We start from the raw sequence: 22,750 nt of genomic DNA on the forward strand, positions 1-22,750 counted from the left end.
CAATGATAGCTGAAACAGAACAATATTTTGCCAATACTTTTGCGCTCCCCTTTTGCAGTCCCCCTATCTGCAATCCTCTAACAACATTCTTATGTATATGACCTAAGCTCCCAAAAACCAATACTATTAACTTGCATTCATATCCCAGCTGGAGGATGCGTTCCTGTAATGGTTGGTATTTTAGTAGCTTGGAATAATAGCAAGTGTCCATGTAGGAATCAAAGCAGCACCCCACTTCTGTAATAAGCACAGAGTTCTCTAATTTATTTACAATCACAATATCTGGGGTATTTGGAATGTTTTTGAAATAATCATTATCTGTGTTTTGATTAAACCAGTTTGTTTTTACAGTACTGTGTAGAAAAACATTACAATCATTTCCTTGATTTATATTTTTTAAATCCTTTGCAACCAAACTGACTAGACAGTCATGCCTGGCTACATACTGTCCCTTGTAGTAATTACATCCGGTTAATATGTGGGCTACTGTTTCATTTTCTTGATCATTTATGTGCAGTATACAATTGGGGTATATTTGGAAGGATACCATGTTGCCAGGTTATATCTTGTTGGGAGGCATTGAAGTCTTGCCTTAATTGTAAAGGTAAGGATTTCTTCTGAGATGAAGTTGTTTTTTAAAACAGAATGTGAAGTTAAATGATCAGCAAATGGTAAATGTGCTAGCTTTCCCTGTAATTTAAGGCTTTTCCAATGTTGTGCGCTTTGTGTTTGTCTGTGATGTAGAAGTGAATGTCTAATGTTTTTAAGATGTAAATGACAGGGTGGGGCGTTATTTGTATTCAGGACCACCAGCGTGGAGATTTGATGGTTAGATAAGATGTCCTCAAGCGCTGCTGCTGCTCCATCGGGTCCTAGCCAGGAGAGTTCTACTCCTGTACGTTGGCAAAGGTCATTGAGATCGATCCAGTCCGAGCGCACACCGAATCCAGCCGCCTTCATGTCTAGCTTTCCGTTTGCTTTTAGTTTGAACCCAAGAAACTGGGGCTCATTTAGGGAGGCGACAGGAATTTTACGTCGCTGTAGATGTAAGAGAAGCGATTCGTGCGCCAGCTCTCTGACAGCTGGGTCGTCATTGTTCAGCATATTAATCAGATGGGCAATTCTAACCGAGGTGTAAAGCCATTCAATATTTGGGACACCTAGGCCCCCGCTTCTGCGCGGTTGGTAAATAATGTCTCTTGTCGTATGACTATTTAGTCCAAGCCATTTTCGCGTCAATCTCACGGTTTCATTATTCAACATTGCCAGCGTCTGTTGTGCAATATGGACATTAGAGAAGAGATGCTGGATTTTAGCCAGGGCTATGACACTAATGGCCTCGATTTTCATCAGGATGGAAAGGGGAGAAGAATCTATCATTGCGAGCCTTTTAGTGTACTCCTGGCACAGCTCTATCACTTGTTCCTCCCAATCGCCAGCAACATATCCTTATTTGGGACACAAATTCAATGTTTCGTGGCGTTCGTACACACGAATGGGATTATTCAATATCGAAAAGGCAGGGGGTTTATCAGACTTTGATTTATACCATCTATTTCCTCCACTTCGCCTCTCATAGAATGCAGCGCATTTTGTGTGTTTGATGTCCAGGCCTGACCACTGTATGAACTGCTCAGTGCGTATGAGCATGTTGTGAATCGTGTGCTCATCCCTAGATGATATTTCCACGTCATCTGTGTAACCTTGCACGGGGTTCGGGGAGCGCGCACCTGCTGGCGCGCACTGGCACATCCACTTAAGCCAGGAGTTTATTGCCAGTACAAAGTTAATGGCGCTCCATGGGCACCCAGTCTTTATGCCAATTTTGAGTGGAACTGGACTGGTCAATGCATTTCCACATATCACTTGAATGAAGGAGTTTTCGTATATATCTTTGATAATGTTCATATACAGTCGAGGCAGTCTTATTTCTTCTAATGCATGATACATTACATTGTGGGGAAGTGTACCAAATGCATCACGGAAATCAAGAAAAACAGTAAAAAGTTTAGCAGAAGAGTGTTTAAAGTCATCTATTCCAGTTTTAAGAGAAAAGACGTGCTCGTTCATTCCTTGTCTGTTAATGTATGCTTTTTGTTTTGGTGAAAGTATCTCAGTCTCTACTAACCATGGCAGGATTCAAGACAGAAGGCATTTCATAAACAATTTATATACTGTTGGCAGTAGGGAAATGTCTCTCCAGGTTGAGGGATCATTTGGTATATTGTCTTTTTTGGGGATGCGATAAATCAAAGCCCCTTTCCATGATTCCGGAACTTTACCATTCCTCAGACAGATGTTAAATATGTTGGTTAGAACTGGACACAATACCCCTTTGTTTGTTTGTTTTTAATGTTTCATATGTGACTCCATCAAGTCCACAAGCTTTGATATTGGGCAAGTTGTTAATTACTTTCTCTACCTCGGGGACAGTGAACAGTGAGGTGTTCAATTGGTGGCACTCTATCGGGGTTACAATCTCTGGCCATGGAGGCATGTCTAATGCAGATTCGAGCCCTTCGGGCGCGCATTTGGAGATATAGTAATCGTGCACAATTTGTACATCGTTCACGCAGGCAGGTGTGTTTGGATAAACGCTGTTGTTCAGAATAATCTGAATGGCCTTAGATTTTCTATTTTGCCAAAGATATACCAGTTTTTCTTTGCCCACCTGCTTTTGTTGGTGTCCTCCATTCCACTCTGCTCCAAGCGCTGGCTGAACCACCTCTCGCAAAAAGCGCAGCTCCGCCTCAATCCAGCCAGCCAGGGAGTCTGTGGTTTGGGCCTCGGGCAACTTTGTTTTGGTTGTTGGCATTTTCTTCAATATACGGATTGTGAATTTCAAAAATTGCACTCCCAGTGGCTTTCCGTTCCTCTTGGTGATAGTAAAGATTCCATTTTTGAAGTAAACTCCGTTCAAAATACGGAAGAGTTTTATCCACTTAGTAGGCGTTTCTCCTGAGAAGAGGAAGTTGTGTTTATCCTCGAAATGTTTAGTATCCAGGGACTTTCGAAACCCTCTCTCTTGGTTTTGGAATATAATCCACTCATCCTTGTCCAGTGTTCTGACCATCGTGGAGAAAGGGTCCGGGTGAGTAGAATTCCCCTCTCCTGTGCTTTTAGGCACGGGGTCATGAATGGCCCATTTTCGTTTGTAGATTCTGCCAGTCTGCAGAGCGTCTTTGAACGCGCTCTTCACAATTGCTAATAGGCACATTGTTAAGAGTAAAAGCCTTATGTCAGCCATGTCAAAAGTTTGACCTTTTCCCTACATTAACGCTGGCAGTTACAACGGGTGTGGTGGCTGGATAATCACAGGTGCGTGCAGGTAACCCTGACGCGCTCCACCGTGGCCATGTTGTGTGCGGCCATCTTGCCAATACTTTTATTTTATTACTTATATTTTGTTGGGAGGACTTGAAGGCGAGCGCGCACACACACACACACACACAGCACCTGGGGAGCAGATGGGGGTTCGGTGCCTTTTAAGGGCACTTCAGCCAGGGATTTCCATCGAACCAGCGACCCTTTGGGCCCAACACTGCTTCTCTCCCCTTTGGGCCGTAACTGTTGGCTGCTTGCAAGTTCTTCATCCTCGAGCTATTTTTTTGTACAGTATATCCAGCTGTGGATGGATGTCGTCTTTGTGCAAACAGATGATGCGAGAAATTTTCTCTAATCTTCCATCCCTCCACTTAATTATTTATATTTCAGTGATTTTTAACCAGCTGCTCCTGAGGTCATTTATCGCGGATGTTTGTAGTCGACTATCTTCACTTTCACTTTCCTCCAGGAGCCCGAGCACAAAACCACGTGGTGCGTTTCACCACACGAACTGTGGATTATCTGCGACAACCAGAACAGACTTCAGTGTCTGAATACTTTTTAATTTCTCAATAGTAATCTGCTGTTATTTTTATATTTTTAAACAGAATCAGTTTTTGGAAGTGGTTGTGCTTGTGGTATCTTTCTTTAAAATAATTACCCCTTGGTTTAACGCGTTGTTTACTAAAGCAGTGAAAAGTCAGCGGCTCGGTCTCAGATCTTTACATTTATATCCCGTTAGTGTTCTTATTAAAACCTGGCTGTTTCAGGGCTTTGTTTTAAAGGACGAGGAAACGGTCATGACGGGGAAGTGGAGGAAGTGACTTGAACACTAAAGCAGTGCGTTAAAGCCCTTTGGCTGAGTTTGGATGGCTGGAGCAGAACATGTTGTGGTGAAAGTGCTGAGTGCGGTGATGGATTACGGTGTCGTGTCGTTACTTTGCGCTGTAAACAGCCGTGTTAATGGATTTGAGACACGAGCAGGACGTTGGAGACTCTTTTGTTCTGCCTGGATTTTTTCCCAGTGACAGACAATACAGCACTGTGGGTCGTGTCCCAAATGATTATTCTCCGCCTCCTCCCCCACCCTGTCCCGAGGCCTGTCCTCAAGTGTCCCTGGTGGTGTTTGGTGAAGAAGAATTCCTCTGGAATGATGAAGGAGCGCCACAAAGTGATCAGTGTTGAATATTTCATTTATTCCACAGCGCTGCTGAGTTCTGGACTCTGATTGGTCAGAAGAGAAGGTGTTGATTAATTCTCTCTAACAGCAGCTCTGACAGTAGCGCAGGTTTATATTAATGTTATCGTTTCTATAGTAACCGATCATTCACAGGGCTGTGTCCAGCAGACGCTCTACTGATGGTAAACAGATTAAAAATGGTTGATATGGTGAAGTTTTCTAAGAGGAGAAGTGTGTGTGTGTGTGTGTGTGTGTGTGTGTGTGTGTGTGTGTGTGTGTGTGTTTTGTCTCTGGAAGGAGTCTCCAGTCAGAAATAAAGCTGGAACTTGAGGTTTCTGACGTCTTCAGGACCGAGGAGGAGTTTACTCTTCTTTACGGTTTCTCAGGAACACGGTGGAACAGGCTGTGATTATAATAATAATTCCACGTCGTGGGAAAACGGTGCCGCTTTCGCTGGCAGATTTACGGCGTTGTGTCTATTACACTGTCCGAGAAAGAAAACACCAGCTTATCTCCTGCTCCTCTCTGGTCAGAAGAACCTTTTTATGCTCCTGCAGAACCAGCTATGATGATGTGTTTATAAAACCCAGCGGATCAGGAAACCCTGACACGAACCCGGTAAAGTGGCTGCGGCTGGCCGGGTCGCTTCAGGGTTCTGTTTCACACCTCGCTTTACTCACGGTTTATTCAGCAGGATTCACACGGAGAGGGAAAATCTGGACTCTGTCAGGAGATGATTTGTGCATGTTCTGTTCAATTAATTAAAGTGATTTTATACTAACAATCAATAGTATCACCAAAAGTATGTACCCCCCCCCCCCCCCCCCCGACGATCATACCCATGGCCTTGTTGAACGTATCGTTCCAGATTTATTCCCCTTTTCCTGTTATAATGAGCTCCACTCTTCTGCGAAGTCTTTCCACTAGACTTTGGGGCGTGGCTGTGGGGATTTACGTTCAGGAGTGAAATCAGACCCTGATCAGAGCTTTCCCTAAGGCGCGGATACGTGGCGCTTTGCCGCACTGTGCATCGTCAGGACCGCGCTGTCACTTGCACACCAAAAAAAAAAAATCCATACCATAAATTGAAGAATGCAGAGTACTTTCTGCACCTAAATGTCTCCTATTCCCCTCTGAAACCTATCGAAATAGGAAGATATTGTAATGTATAGGTCTAGACGATCCTGGTACTCAACCCAGAAGTGAAAATAAAGGGTTTCGCTGCGTGCACTGACTGCCGTTCACAGCCAGACATAAAACCACATTCTCTGGTCACTAGATGGCGCTGTTGCATGATTTGACCTCGATTCTGTTCCTGGCCTCCTGGAATTGGAAAATGAAGAGGCGTGCTATATTGTTCAGTATTATGTTTTTTTTTGTGCGATGAAATTAAATATTTCTGTGAATTGACTGTTTCCAGTGTTTTTCATTTCAAATCTAATTTTGCCCCTTGCAGATTTGACAAGGTAAAAAACAATGGTGAATTGTGCCTCAATCAGCCCTAAATGCCACCAGAGTGCACCATTTGAAGTCTTTAATTTCAGCATTTTCCGGGGGAGTTTGCCCGGAAGGCGCCTACAACATGGCCGGCCTTCCTGATGATCTTACTGAGTCTGTTCATGTCCTTCACCCTCAAGCTGCTGCCCCAGCAGACGACAGCGTACAGGATGGCGCTGGCCACCACAGACTCATAGAACATCCACAGCATCGTTCGGCAGATGTTGAAGGACCTCAGCCGTCTCAGAAAATAGAGACGACTCTGGCTCTTTTTATATACAGTGTCCACGTTTTTGGACCAGTCCAGTTTATTATCCAAGTACACCCCCAGGTACTTATATTCCTCCACCATGTCCACACTGACCCCATGGATGTTAACAGGGTTCACCGGAGCCCCGATTCTCTTCAGATCGACCACCAGTTCTTTTGTCTTCGTCACGTTGAGCTGTAGGTGGTTCTTCCTGCTCCAAGTGACAAAGTTGTCCACCACCGTCCTGTACTCGCTCTCATCACCACCAGTAATACGTCCAACCACTGCAGAGTCATCAGAAAATTTCTGGAGGTGGCAGGTCTCTGTGCAGCAGTTGAAATCAGTGGTGTAGAGAGTGAAAAGGAAAGGAGAAAGGACAGTCCCTTGTGGAGCCCCGGTGTTGCTGATCACTCTGTCCGACACGCAGTACTGCAAGCGCACGTACTGTGGTCTACCAGTCAAATAATCCACCATCCAGGACACCAGTGGGGCATCCACCTGCATCGCTGTCAACTTCTCACCCAGCAGAGCCAGCCAGATGGTGTCAAAAGCACTGGAGAAATCAAAAAACATGATCCTCACAGTGCTGGCTGGCTTGTCCAGGTGGCCGTAGACTTTGTTGAGTGGGTAGATGATTGCGTCCTCTACTCCAAGACGGGGCTGGTAAGCGAATTGAAGGGGGTCAAGAAGTGGTTGGACCATAGGTTGGATCTGCTCCAGGATGAGTCTCTCAAGGGTCTTCATGATGTGTGACGTCAATGCCACGGGCCTGTAGTCTTTGAGGTCACTGGGACGCGGCTTCTTTGGTACAAGGACGAGGCATGACGTCTTCCACAGTACGGGGACCCTCTGAAGGCCCAGGCTCATGTTGAAGACCTGCTGAAGTACTCCACTTAGCTGGAGGGCACAGGTCTTCAGGGCCCTGGGGCTAACATCATCCGGGCCTGCTGATTTTCCTGCATGGAGTCTCTTTAGCTGTCTTCTCACTTGCTCCTCGCTGATGATCAGTGTGGAGGTGATGGGTGGGGGGGGGATGAAGGTGTTTCTTGGGGGGGGTGCTCAGCCAGGGGGTCTGTTGAGGAGGTGCGAGCAAGGTCCTGAAATGGGGATGAGGTTGGACAAGAAGAAGCGGGGGAGGGGAGAGAATGTGAAGTGTGTGGTTGTAGCCATCCCGCAGAAGAGTGGTGGTGGTGGGTTGGAATCACGCCATCAAATCTGTTGAAGTAGAGATTCAGCTCATTCGCCCTTTCCGCATTGCCATCCACTCCTTCACTGTTGGTTGGCTTGTAATCAGTGATGGTCTTCATTCCACTCCACACCTCTCTCATGTTGTTCTGTTGGAGTTTCCACTCCAGCTTTCTCCGGTACTTTTCCTTGGCCTCCCTGATCGTTGCTCTCAGTTCACGTTGTACTCCTCGCACCTCCTCCTTGTTGCCGGCTCTGAAATATTTCTTTCTTGTTCAGGGCAGGCATATTCCTCTCTGATTTTAAATAATAATACAAAAAAGTTTAGGCTAAACACATAGCCTACGTGTTCAATTAATTAAAGAAAATGACCCAAAAATGTTGGCTACAACTGTGCACTACTAAAAGACATAGGCATATAGAAAACGATAGCCTGATTTTAATAATACAAAAAAACTTAGGCTAAACACACAGCCTACATGTTCAATAAATTCAGAAAATTACCCCAAAATGTACAACTGCACTGCACTAGCCTACTTAAACACAGGCATAGTATAGAAAACGATAGCCTGAACTGAAATAATAAATTTCGCTTTGCAATGAACTCGTGGCTCAATATTTCTTTAAGTTTACAATTAATTTCTCACCCTGACCCTGTCCTTCTTTCTTTTTCTTCTGGAAGTGTGCTTTCAAGAAACAGAGAGCGTCGATAGACTCTGCGCTAAGGCAGTTTCGGATTTTCGTGACAAATTGGCCGCAGATAGAAAATGCTCTCTCCGCCTCCACGGAAGTAGACATCTAGCGTTCATGAACGTTTCGAACCTTTCGATGGGCTTTCTTTGGGACATTTCTCATGCTGAGTTTCTAAATGTCTGCGCAATCCACTTGTTGATCCCCCAGAACACTTGATAACCCGGTCACACAACATACACTTAGCGCTGTCATTCTCTACTTTTTGAAAATGCCCCCATACAAAACTGGTCGAAGACCCAGACATCATTGGCAGAGTATAGGCCTAGCCTACTGCTGGTGGTTCTGTATTACCGTCACTACTGCGGCACCGTCGCCTCCATCAACGTTACTGTATGTCAACAAATAGACGCGCACCATTGATTATTTTTTTTTATATTAGGCTATTTTCCCGGTTTCCCGTCATAACCTTTCCCGGGAATCTAGAAATAGTTTTGATCAGATTTCCCGGGAACCCCGGGTCCCGGGATTGAACCCTAGTGTGGAGTTGTTGCGTGGCTGCGCTGAAAAAAAAGTTTTGCAACTGCAAGCAAAAACACCAAAACTCTTGTAACCCTCATAGTGGCTTGATTACAGTGTTATGGTAACGGGGGAAAAACCCCCGAAGATAAGACAAGTAGGAAAAATAGAGAAAAAGGATCAGGAGCATTCGTTGCAGGCTGCATGCGAGCTGGCGCATGCGCACTTAGCAAGGCAAATTTGAATTTCCCTCCAGGGATTAATAAAGTGATTCTGATTCATTCTATAAAGACATCAAAAACGTTTCTCAGCAGTGTGTGTGATGAAAAACTACGTTTCTGCTTCTTTCTTTTTTTTCACAGTATCGCAGTTGGCGTGGGTTTCTATGGTAACAGTGAGACCAATGATGGAGTGTATCAGCTGACCTACTCCCTGTACAACACCAATCACACACTGGTGGGCAGAGCATTTTTTTAAGGATTTTCCACTAGGAGACCAACTGGTCTGGGCAATACAATCACAGGCCCCAGAGTCCATGCGGCTGCACCGCTGCGGCATATTCTGTGATGCAAAGTGGTTCACCAATCACCATCCAGACAAACACACTACAGTGACTACACAGCTATCAAGAGCAATTACCAAGCACAAATGTTATGTCAAAGACACTCAGAGTTACACAGTAATGACATCGGATTCTGACATCAGCCGTCTCGGTAACCAAATTTTAGTTTTGTTTTTCTTAACCAACATGATCTTGTGTGTATATCTTATAGATCTTCGTTTTCCTTGTTAAATGTATACTTACATGGTACTTGGTTAATTAATTGCAACTGATTGAACCAAAGGATAATTGGTCTCCCAGTAACTATGTTAAAAAATGCTCTGCTGGTGGGAGTGGAGAACCTGGTGAGGAAAAAATGCATCTCTGTTCTCCATCGCGCACACTGACGCTGTGTGATTAGCATTAGCAACGCTCACTGTGGGGTCTATTACATAATTATCAGTAAGAACACGGTGTTGTGGAAATATGATTGGATGGGTCTTGGGTCTTGTTCCTCTTGTGACAGCTTTCGTCTACTTTGGGCGGGATTCAGAGCGGGATGAAGGAACACTTGTCCCGATTGGACGAGATATTCGCCACGCGAGGTGACTTTGTTAAATCGCTGACGTTTGTGCAGCAGATGGCGGAGAACCTTATTAAACAGTTGTTGGGTTTGCCGGATTGGGACCGGGCCAAAGTGGATCTGACGCACATCGCTGACCGCACTGCGACTGTTGAGTACTACAGGTACACACACACACCCTGTTCAGAGTCATTTATACACTACAGAGTCACTCAGCACGGACCTCGTTGATTCAGTGAATCAGTAGCAGATTGATGAAGTGAGTCAGTGCTTTAGTGATGCAGAGAATGAGTACGTGTTTAATTTAAGTGAGTCGGTATCTTTATTTGAGTCAGTCTGGCCATTCTCTGTCTCCTGAGAGTCAGCAAGTTTGGCTTTGATTCAGTAATTAACTGAATTTGTTGCTGCAGAAAGTCAGTACGTTATTGATTCAGCAAGTTAATCTGTTTATTGATTCATTGAATCAGTAAGTTATTGCGTCATTGACTCAGGACAGTATTAGTGAGTTAGTGCCTTGTTGATACAGTCAGTGTCTCAATTATTCAGTGATTCAGTGAGTGTAAAACATTTGTAGGTTTCAGTAAAAATGCATCGCTGTTGGTTTAGTAAGGTGTGTGTGTGTGTGTGTGTGTGTGTAGGTGGCTGACGTATCTGCTGATTCTGATCGTTGATCTGCTGATCTGTCTGTTGGCGTGTCTCGGTCTGGCCAAGAAATCACGCTGCCTTCTCACAACGTAATGTTTATCACATGCACGTACGCACTGTTTCATTCACACAGATTTCCTGCATAAATACCATCATCCTGCACACACACACACACACACACACACACACTCCCCGATTCCAAAAAAGTTGGGACAAAGTACAAATTGTAAATAAAAACGGAATGCAATAATTTACAAATCTCAAAAACTGATATTGTATTCACAATAGAACATAGACAACATATCAAATGTCGAAAGTGAGACATTTTGAAATTTCATGACAGCAACACATCTCAAAAAAGTTGGGACAGGGGCAATAAGAGGCTGGAAAAGTTAAAGGTACAAAAAAGGAACAGCTGGAGGACCAAATTGCAACGCCTTAGGTCAATTGGCAATAGGTCATTAACATGACTGGGTATAAAAAGAGCATCTTGGAGTGGCAGCGGCTCTCAGAAGTAAAGATGGGAAGAGGATCACCAATCCCCCTAATTCTGTGCCGACAAATAGTGGAGCAATATCAGAAAGGAGTTCGACAGTGTAAAATTGCAAAGAGTTTGAACATATCATCATCTACAGTGCATAATATCATCAAAAGATTCAGAGAATCTGGAAGAATCTCTGTGCGTAAGGGTCAAGGCCGGAAAACCATACTGGGTGCCCGTGATCTTCGGGCCCTTAGACGGCACTGCATCACATACAGGCATGCTTCTGTATTGGAAATCACAAAATGGGCTCAGGAATATTTCCAGAGAACATTATCTGTGATCACAATTCACCGTGCCATCCGCCGTTGCCAGCTAAAACTCTATAGTTCAAAGAAGAAGCCGTATCTAAACACGATCCAGAAGCGCAGACGTCTTCTCTGGGCCAAGGCTCATTTAAAATGGACTGTGGCAAAGTGGAAAACTGTTCTGTGGTCAGACGAATCAAAATTTGAAGTTCTTTATGGAAATCAGGGACGCCGTGTCATTCGGACTAAAGAGGAGAAGGACGACCCGAGTTGTTATCAGCGCTCAGTTCAGAAGCCTGCATCTCTGATGGTATGGGGTTGCATTAGTGCGTGTGGCATGGGCAGCTTACACATCTGGAAAGACACCATCAATGCTGAAAGGTATATCCAGGTTCTAGAGCAACATATGCTCCCATCCAGACGACGTCTCTTTCAGGGAAGACCTTGCGTTTTCCAACATGACAATGCCAAACCACATACTGCATCAATTACAGCATCATGGCTGCGTAGAAGAAGGGTCCGGGTACTGAACTGGCCAGCCTGCAGTCCAGATCTTTCACCCATAGAAAACATTTGGCGCATCATAAAACGGAAGATACGACAAAAAAGACCTAAGACAGTTGAGCAACTAGAATCCTACATTAGACAAGAATGGGTTAACATTCCTATCCCTAAACTTGAGCAACTTGTCTCCTCAGTCCCCAGACGTTTACAGACTGTTGTAAAGAGAAAAGGGGATGTCTCACAGGGGTAAACATGGCCTTGTCCCAACTTTTTTGAGATGTGTTGTTGTCATGAAATTTAAAATCACCTAATTTTTCTCTTTAAATGATACATTTTCTCAGTTTAAACATTTGATATGTCATCTATGTTCTATTCTGAATAAAATATGGAATTTTGAAACTTCCACATCATTGCATTCCGTTTTTATTTACAATTTGTACTTTGTCCCAACTTTTGGAATCAGGTGTGTGTGTGTGTGTGTGTGTGTGTGTGTGTGTGTGTGTAATATATATACAGTTGTGTCTATGAATGAATCATGATTTTATCTGTGTGTGTGTTGCAGGATGATGGTGTTTAGCATGCTAATTCTGATAGTGAGCTGGGAGTCGATATAGCAACAGCTGTGGTGAGTGTTAACACACTTCACAAACTAACTCCTGTGTTACTCAGTACACTGTGCAGTTTGGGACATGATGCCTGTTTATTTAAATCAGAGCAGGGATGTACATTTAGTCTGGTGTGTGTGTGTGTGTGTGTGTGTGTGTGTGTGTGTGTGTGTGTGTGTGTGTGTGTGTCTTTCAGGGCGTCAGTGATTTCTGTGTCTCTCCAGACAAATTCATCATGAACCAGACTAAAGACACAATCAGCTCAGGTCTCTCTCTGACACACACACCCCGACCTATAAACCTACATTCACAGTCCCATGTGACGAATGCCATCTTTAGTTTGTCTCTTGTGGGCAAGGCGAGTTTATTTCTATAGCGCATTTCATACCCAGTGGCAGTTCAATGTGCTTTACAGAGGTAAAGGCAAAACAGTAAACAATAGAAAATAAAATTATATAAAATAAAGGGGGAAGAAGAGAAAAAAATAATAATTAAACAATAGTAGAAATAAAATAATAAAATGAAGTAAAAGTTCAGTAAAAACAGCAGAATAAAATACAATAAAAGTTAAGTAAAGTTTAAAACGTAAAGATGATGATATTTATCAGTTAGCAGAAAGCATCTGAGAACAGCTTGGTCTTTAGTCTAGATTTGAAGCTGCCAACAGCAGGAGCATTTTTAATGTCCTCTGGCAGTTGGTTCCATAGCTGCACTGCATAGTAGCTAAAAGCTGCTTCACCACACTTTGTTTTAACAACAGGTTTTACCAGTAAATTTTTCTGCTGCGATCTGGTAGATCTGATTGGGTTAGGCCGCCGCAACATATCAGAGAGGTAATTGGGCCCTGTACCATTTAGAGATTTGTACACCAGCAGCAATGCTTTAAAGTCAATTCTGTAGCTTACTGGAAGCCAGTGAAGGGACCTTAGAATTGGAGTAATGTGCTCTGTTCTTTTTGTTCGTGTGAGAACCCTCGCCGCTGCATTTTGAACCAGCTGAAGTCGTTTGATGGTCTTTTTTGGCAGGCCTGTGAAAAGGCCATTGCAGTAATCAACCCTACTAGAGATGAAGGCATGTATTAGTTTTTCCAGATCATTTTTTGACATAAGTCCTCTTAATTTGGAAATGTTTTTTAGGTGATAAAATGCCGTTTTAGTGATTGCTTTCATGTGACTGTCAAAGTTTAGCTCGCTGTCAATGAAAACACCAAGATTTTTAACCATATCTTTTGTTTTAATCCCCTTTGTGTCAAGAATAGTGGTAATCCTGAGTCTTTCATCTTTTTCCCCAAATAGAATTACTTCTGTTTTATCTGTGTTCAGCTGGAGAAAATTTTGTGACATCCAGTTGTTGATTTGGTCGATACACTGGTAGAGACATTCAAGGGGGGCATAATCATTAGGTGATAGAGCAAAATAAATTTGGGTGTCATCTGCATAGCAGTGATACAAAATTGAGTTGTTCTTAATAATTTGTCCAAGTGGGAGCATATAAAGGTTGAATAGTAACGGTCCAAGGATCGACCCCTGGGGGACACCACAGGTCAAGGACATTGATGTTGAGGTACAATTTCCCAGGGTAACAAAGAAGCTTCTATCTTTTAAGTATGATTTTAACCAATTGATAACTTTACCAGTCAACCCAACCCAGTGTTCAAGTCGATATAGCAGTATGTTGTGATCAACAGTATCAAAAGCTGCACTGAGGTCCAGTAACACCAGGACCGATGTTTTGCCTGCATCAGTATTAAGACGTATGTCATTTATAACTTTAATCAGCGCTGTTTCAGTGCTGTGATTGGCACGAAATCCTGACTGAAAGTTATCAAAACAGCTGTTTGATATCAAGAAGGCAGTTAATTGAATGAAGACAATTTTTTCAGGGATTTTCCTGATGAATGGTAGATTTGATATTGGTCTGTAGTTATTTAACACTGAAGGATCCAGATTATTCTTTTTAAGTCGGGGCTTTACAACGGCTTTTTTCAGGGACACAGGAACAATGCCAGTCTCTAGGGATGTATTTATGATCTGAAGCACATCTGTAATTATGAGGTGAAGAACAGACTTAAAGTTGGTGGGCAGAATGTCCAATTCAGATGTTGAGGAACTGAGATTTTGTACAGTTTTTTCAAGAGTCTCGTAATCAATTAAACAAAATTCTGACATTGTGTTGAAACTGTCTGTCTGTGTCACTGGTGATTGCAGCTTTTCAGTTATTTGCAACTGAGATATATTATGAGCAATATTCTGCCGTATTTTATCAATTTTACCTTTGAATAAGGATGCAAACTCATTGCATTTATTAACTGAGAGAAGTTCAGGTGCTAATTGTGGTGGGGGATTAGTTAGCTTCTCTACTGTTGAAAATAGCACACGGGCATTGTTCATATTCCTGTTGATGATGTTGGAGAAGAAAGACTGTCTTGCTTTACCAATTTCATAATTATATTTACAAAGCATCTCTTTATGGATTTGATAATGAATGTGAAGTTTAGATTTGCGCCATTTTCTTTCAGTCTTCCTACATTCTCTCTTTAACAGTTTAACAGCTGGGTGTTGCTTCCATGGTGCTTTCTGCTTATCATTGACTCTTTTGATTTTGAATGGAGCAATATCATCCATAATTTGGGTCATATTTAAATTAAAAATTTCCAGTAAATAATCTACAGAGTCTGACATTTTAGTTGAGATCCGAGAGAGAGCTTGCTCAAAGAGAACACGTGTTGTCGTTTATGACTCTCCTACCCATAGTCATTGAGCTGTTCTGAATGTGAGGAGACATAGAAACATCAGAGAAAACACAGAAATGATCAGATAAGGCCAGGTCAACAACAGTAGTAGAAACAGTAAGACCCTTTGCGATAACGAGGTCAAGGGTATGACCACGAGAGTGGGCCGGCCCCTGTACATATTGTACTAGCTTGAAATTGTCAGTAAATAAATAAACTGGGCGTGGCCTGTCCAGTTTTTTTTTTTAGTTGTGATGAGACGCAGCAGTAGCTGTACTGTATATACTGTACATCTTCTAAAGCTAATAACTGAAACACACATTAAATAACGCTGTAATCAGTGTGAAAATCAGTCGTGATTTATGTGCTACGTGCTCGGCTTCGTGCTCACTTCATTCTCGGATTAGATTAGCAAAGTGAGCTAACTGTCCTCGTGACGTACACTCACCAGAGACACCAGTGATCTCTGCTACTTCCTGCCAAGCTTTATTTTTATTCTTCCTAACGTCTGTGTCCACATTTAACGAGAGTTAATTACAGAAAGCTGAAGAAAATCCAGTTTAAACATCGCAGAACTCGAGGCTCCACTTCACACATGTATATAGAAACTGAACAGACGTTCATCACTTGGTCACTCGCTCGTGTGAACCGTGTTAGTGTTGATGTGTAAAGTACGAGTGTGTGTTACTGACCTGTAACTGTGTGTGTGTTACTGACCTGTAACTGTGTGTGTGTGTGTGTGTGTGTGTGTGTGCAGATGTTGTTCATTATTATCTGTACTGCAGTCAGACGCTTCCCAATCCGTTCCAGCAGGTCTGTATAATTCTCTCTCACTGTATTAATCGTGTATCTCATTAGCGATTTGAATAACGCACTTAACACTCCAAACATTTAACGAGTCTCTGATTCACTTCACTAGTAATCGGACTCACCGAGTCGTCCCAGTCTAACTCTCTCTCCAGTTACTATTTTATGATTCTGAATGTCACGAGATTAACAAGCATTAAGTTAGCTTTTTTTTTTTTGTATTATGACCTCGAGAGGAAGTGACATCACTGTGACTGCCTGCTGATCCTGTATCAGTTTCTCCTGCAGTCTCTGACGATCGTCCAGAGATCTCTGACCGCCAAGCAGATTCAGGTTCAGGGGTTATTACAGTTCGCCGTGCCGCTCTTCCCTACTGCTGAGGTACACACACACACACACACACACACACTATACATCTATGTCACACTTTGATTCACATCAATTTACAAACAACCAAAATACTGACTCACTGACGAAATAACATGTTGAATCACATCTCAGTGACTCGGTACAGTACTGAATGATGAGATTCGGGTCGGTACTGATTCACTGACTTGTAGGTCAGTTAGGAATGGCTCGGTACAGTACTGAGTCACTCACTCAACAAGGTACTAAACTGCTAATTCTCGGACTCCTTCAGTCCTGACTCACTCAACAAGGTACTGTATTATGAATAACTGAATCACTGGCTTGAGAAGTGCTGATTTACTCTCTTAAAGTAAGACACTACTGGCTCATTGACGATACAATTTTCAGTCACTGATTTATTGAATCAATACGGTACTGAATCACTGGCCAAGAATCAGTACTGTACTGAATCATGGACTTATTGAATCAATACGGTACGGAATCACTGACAGAATCAGTACGGTACTGAATCACTGACTTATTGAATCAATACAGTACTGAATCACTGACAATCAGTACTGTACTGAATCACTGGCCAAGAATCAGTACTGTACTGAATCACAGACTTATTGAATCAATACGATACTGAATCACAGACTTATTGAATCAATACGGTACTGAATCACAGACTTATTGAATCAATACGGTACTGAATCACAGACTTATTGAATCAGTATGGTACGGAATTACGGACTTATTGAATCAGTATGGTACGGAATTACGGACTTATTGAATCAATACGGTACTGAATCACTGACAGAATCAGTAAGGTACTGAATCACGGACTTATTGAATCGATACGGTACTGAATCATGGACTTATTGAATCAATACAGTACTGAATCACTGACAGAATCAGTAAGGTACTGAATCACGGACTTATTGAATCAATACGGTACTGAATCACGGACTTATTGAATCGATACGGTACTGAATCACGGACTTATTGAATCGATACGGTACTGAATCACGGACTTATTGAATCGATACGGTACTGAATCACGGACTTATTGAATCAATACGGTACTGAATCACGGACTTATTGAATCAATACGGTACTGAATCACTGACTTATTGAATCAATACGGTACTGAATCACTGACCAAGAATCAGTACTGTACTGAATCACTGACTTATTGAATCAGTACAGTACTGAATCACGGACTTATTGAATCAATATGGTACTGAATCACTGACAGAATCAGTACGGTACTGAATCACTGGCCAAGAATCAGTACTGTACTGAATCACAGACTTATTGAATCAGTATGGTACTGAATCACGGACTTATTGAATCAATACAGTACTGAATCACGGACTTATTGAATCAATACGGTACTGAATCACGGACTTATTGAATCAATACAGTACTGAATCACTGACAATCAGTACGGTACTGAATCACTGGCCAAGAATCAGTACTGTACTGAATCACAGACTTATTGAATCAGTATGGTACTGAATCACGGACTTATTGAATCAATACAGTACTGAATCACGGACTTATTGAATCAATACGGTACTGAATCACGGACTTATTGAATCAATACAGTACTGAATCACTGACAATCAGTACGGTACTGAATCACTGGCCAAGAATCAGTACTGTACTGAATCAGAGACTTATTGAATCAGTCTCGTCTCGTCTTCTTCCGCTTATCCAGGACCGGGTCGCGGAGGCAGCAGTCTAAGCATGGAAGCCCAAACTTCCCTTTCCCCAGACACCTCGGCCAGCTCCTCGGGAAGAACACCGAGGCGTTCCCAGGCCAGCCGAGAGACATAGTCCCTCCAGCATGTCCTGGGTCTTCCCCGGGGCCTCCTCCCGGGGGGACATGCCTGGAACACCTCCCCAGGGAGGCGTCCAGGAGGCATCCGAAAAAGATGCCCGAGCCACCTCAGCTGGTTCCTCTCGATGTGGAGGAGCAGCGGCTCTACTCCGAGCTCCTCCCGAGTGACTGTGCTTCTCACCCTATCTCTAAGGGAGCGCCCAGCCAGTCAATACGGTATTGAATCAATACGGTACTGAATCACAGACTTATTGAATCAATATGGTACTGAATCATGGACTTATTGAATCAATACGGTACTGAATCACTGACAGAATCAGTAAGGTACTGAATCACGGACTTATTGAATCAATACGATACTGAATCACGGACTTATTGAATCAATACGGTACTGAATCACTGGCCAAGAATCAGTATTGTACTGAATCACAGACTTATTGAATCAATATGGTACTGAATCACGGACTTATTGAATCAGTGCGGTACTGAATCACTGACAGAATCAGTAAGGTACTGAATCACGGACTTATTGAATCGATAAGGTACTGAATCATGGACTTATTGAATCAATACAGTACTGAATCACTGACAGAATCAGTAAGGTACTGAATCACGGACTTATTGAATCGATAAGGTACTGAATCATGGACTTATTGAATCAATACAGTACTGAATCACTGACTGAATCAGTACGGTACTGAATCACTGGCCAAGAATCAGTACTGTACTGAATCACATACTTATTGAATCATTATGGTACTGAATTACGGACTTATTGAATCAATACGGTACTGAATCACGGACTTATTGAATCAATACGGTACTGAATCACTGGCCAAGAATCAGTATTGTACTGAATCACAGACTTATTGAATCAATATGGTACTGAATCACGGACTTATTGAATCAGTGCGGTACTGAATCACTGACAGAATCAGTAAGGTACTGAATCACGGACTTATTGAATCGATAAGGTACTGAATCATGGACTTATTGAATCAATACAGTACTGAATCACTGACAGAATCAGTAAGGTACTGAATCACGGACTTATTGAATCGATAAGGTACTGAATCATGGACTTATTGAATCAATACAGTACTGAATCACTGACTGAATCAGTACGGTACTGAATCACTGGCCAAGAATCAGTACTGTACTGAATCACATACTTATTGAATCATTATGGTACTGAATCACGGACTTATTGAATCAATACGGTACTGAATCACGGACTTATTGAATCAATACGGTACTGAATCACTGGCCAAGAATCAGTATTGTACTGAATCACAGACGTATTGAATCAATACGGTACTGAATCACGGACTTATTGAATCAATACGGTACTGAATCACTGACAGAATCAGTAAGGTACTGAATCACGGACTTATTGAATCGATACGGTACTGAATCACGGACTTATTGAATCGATACGGTACTGAATCACGGACTTATTGAATCAATATGGTACTGAATCACTGACAGAATCAGTACGGTACTGAATCACTGGCCAAGAATCAGTACTGTACTGAATCACAGACTTATTGAATCAGTATGGTACTGAATCACGGACTTATTGAATCAATACGGTACTGAATCACGGACTTATTGAATCAATACAGTACTGAATCACGGACTTATTGAATCAATACAGTACTGAATCACTGACAATCAATATGGTACTGAATCATGGACTTATTGAATCAATACGGTACTGAATCACTGACAATCAGTAAGGTATTGAATCAATATGGTACTGAATCATGGACTTATTGAATCAATACGGTACTGAATCACTGACAGAATCAGTAAGGTACTGAATCACGGACTTATTGAATCAATACGGTACTGAATCACTGACAGAATCAGTATTGTACTGAATCACAGACTTATTGAATCAATACGGTACTGAATCACGGACTTATTGAATCAATACGGTACTGAATCACGGACTTATTGAATCAATACGGTACTGAATCACTGACAGAATCAGTACGGTACTGAATCACTGGCCAAGAATCAGTACTGTACTGAATCACAGACTTATTGAATCGATACAGTACTGAATCATGGACTTATTGAATCAATACGGTACTGAATCACTGACAGAATCACTAAGGTACTGAATCACAGACTTATTGAATCAATACGGTACTGAATCACGGACTTATTGAATCAATACAGTACTGAATCATGGACTTATTGAATCAATACAGTACTGAATCACTGACAATCAATAAGGTACTGAATCACGGACTTATTGAATCGATACGGTACTGAATCATGGACTTATTGAATCAATACGGTACTGAATCACGGACTTATTGAATCAATACGGTACTGAATCACGGACTTATTGAATCAATACAGTACTGAATCACGGACTTATTGAATCGATACAGTACTGAATCATGGACTTATTGAATCAATACAGTACTGAATCACTGACAGAATCACTAAGGTACTGAATCACAGACTTATTGAATCAATACGGTACTGAATCACGGACTTATTGAATCAATACAGTACTGAATCATGGACTTATTGAATCAATACAGTACTGAATCACTGACAGAATCAATAAGGTACTGAATCACGGACTTATTGAATTGATACGGTACTGAATCATGGACTTATTGAATCAATACGGTACTGAATCACGGACTTATTGAATCAATACGGTACTGAATCACGGACTTATTGAATCATTATGGTACTGAATTACGGACTTATTGAATCAATACGGTACTGAATCACAGACTTATTGAATCAATATGGTACTGAATCATGGACTTATTGAATCAATACGGTACTGAATCACTGACAGAATCAGTAAGGTACTGAATCACGGACTTATTGAATCAATACCGTACTGAATCACGGACTTATTGAATCAATACGGTACTGAATCACTGGCCAAGAATCAGTATTGTACTGAATCACAGACGTATTGAATCAATACGGTACTGAATCACGGACTTATTGAATCAATACGGTACTGAATCACTGACAGAATCAGTAAGGTACTGAATCACGGACTTATTGAATCGATACGGTACTGAATCACGGACTTATTGAATCGATACGGTACTGAATCACGGACTTATTGAATCAATATGGTACTGAATCACTGACAGAATCAGTACGGTACTGAATCACTGGCCAAGAATCAGTACTGTACTGAATCACAGACTTATTGAATCAGTATGGTACTGAATTACAGACTTATTGAATCAATACGGTACTGAATCACAGACTTATTGAATCAATATGGTACTGAATCATGGACTTATTGAATCAATACGGTACTGAATCACTGACAGAATCAGTAAGGTACTGAATCACGGACTTATTGAATCAATACGGTACTGAATCACGGACTTATTGAATCAATACGGTACTGAATCACTGACAGAATCAGTAAGGTACTGAATCACGGACTTATTGAATCGATACAGTACTGAATCATGGACTTATTGAATCAATACGGTACTGAATCACTGACAGAATCAGTATGGTACTGAATCACAGACTTATTGAATCAATATGGTACTGAATCATGGACTTATTGAATCAATATGGTACTGAATCACTGACAGAATCAGTAAGGTACTGAATCACGGACTTATTGAATCAATACGGTACTGAATCACGGACTTATTGAATCAATACGGTACTGAATCATGGACTTATTTCAGCTTTTTTCAGCCTTTTTTAATATTTTTCATTCTCATCCCTGATCATGAAGCAACTCGACTAGAATAGTGTTGATTGTGTCTAACAGTGAGTTTAGATGTTGTAAAAGTACAGATACTGGACTATGATTCACTCACGCCACATCAGTGGGCTGGAACTGACCCCATCTTGGTGTTTCAGTGGAACAGGATGTGTTTCAGCATCTCCATCAGAGGATTCAGCTCAGTCTGTGTGTTTGTGCCTCCTGCTCTGACTGCTTGTTAATGTACTGCATGGCCGTGTCCCACATTAATGACCTTCAGCAGCCGCTCTTATCCAGAGTGACGGACACCACAGCTGGGGTTTGGTGCCTTGCTCAAGGGCACTTCAGCCTTTCCTGTTGTTCCAGGGAATCAAACTGGCAACCTTTTGGTCCCAAAGCTACTTCTCTAACCATTCGGCCACGCCTTCCCTCCACCTCATGAGATTAGCTTTGCACAGTTGTTTTCCAAGTTATTTTACCCCACATACGTTAAGTGAATTGTGTGTTTTTTTTTTTTTAATTTCCTCTTGTTTGATGAAGAATACACAACTCTGCACAATACAAGGTTGTGTAAATTCATTAAAGTGTGAATGTGGGAGATTCAGTGATTTGCAGTGCAAGTTGTCCAAACTCCCTGGGCCGGAGCGGTGCTCACGGTGTATTTACACACTTGCTAAAACAAAAGACGAACCAAGTGCTGAATTTCTGCTTTCTATAGAAACTTCAGTTCCACCGGTTCACCAACATTTACCCTGAAACACTTTCAGTCTGATAAACTGATTCACAGCAGCGCAGCGTCAGTTACTGGGTGTGACGTTCAATTAGAGCTCTAAACATCTCTCTCTCTCTCTCTCAGGTCTGGCGGTGAAGGAGCTGAAGTAGACTCTTCACTTGTACAAAAATGTTGTAATAAAAATGTAAAATCCTCATGTGCTGTGTTTTGACTCCTTTCTGTCGATGGTGCAGGACAGCAGGAATCTTTATT

General features: G+C 42.1%; 1 pseudogene; it reads left to right on the forward strand.

Moving 5' to 3' along the window:
* Nucleotides 1-22,007, forward strand: part of LOC132898643 (protein tweety homolog 2-like) — a 36,732-nt pseudogene extending 14,725 nt beyond the window's left edge.
* Nucleotides 22,008-22,750: the final 743 nt, after the last annotated feature.

Source organism: Neoarius graeffei, chromosome 14, assembly GCF_027579695.1.
Source record: "Neoarius graeffei isolate fNeoGra1 chromosome 14, fNeoGra1.pri, whole genome shotgun sequence".
In the NCBI taxonomy this organism is placed as follows: domain Eukaryota; kingdom Metazoa; phylum Chordata; class Actinopteri; order Siluriformes; family Ariidae; genus Neoarius; species Neoarius graeffei.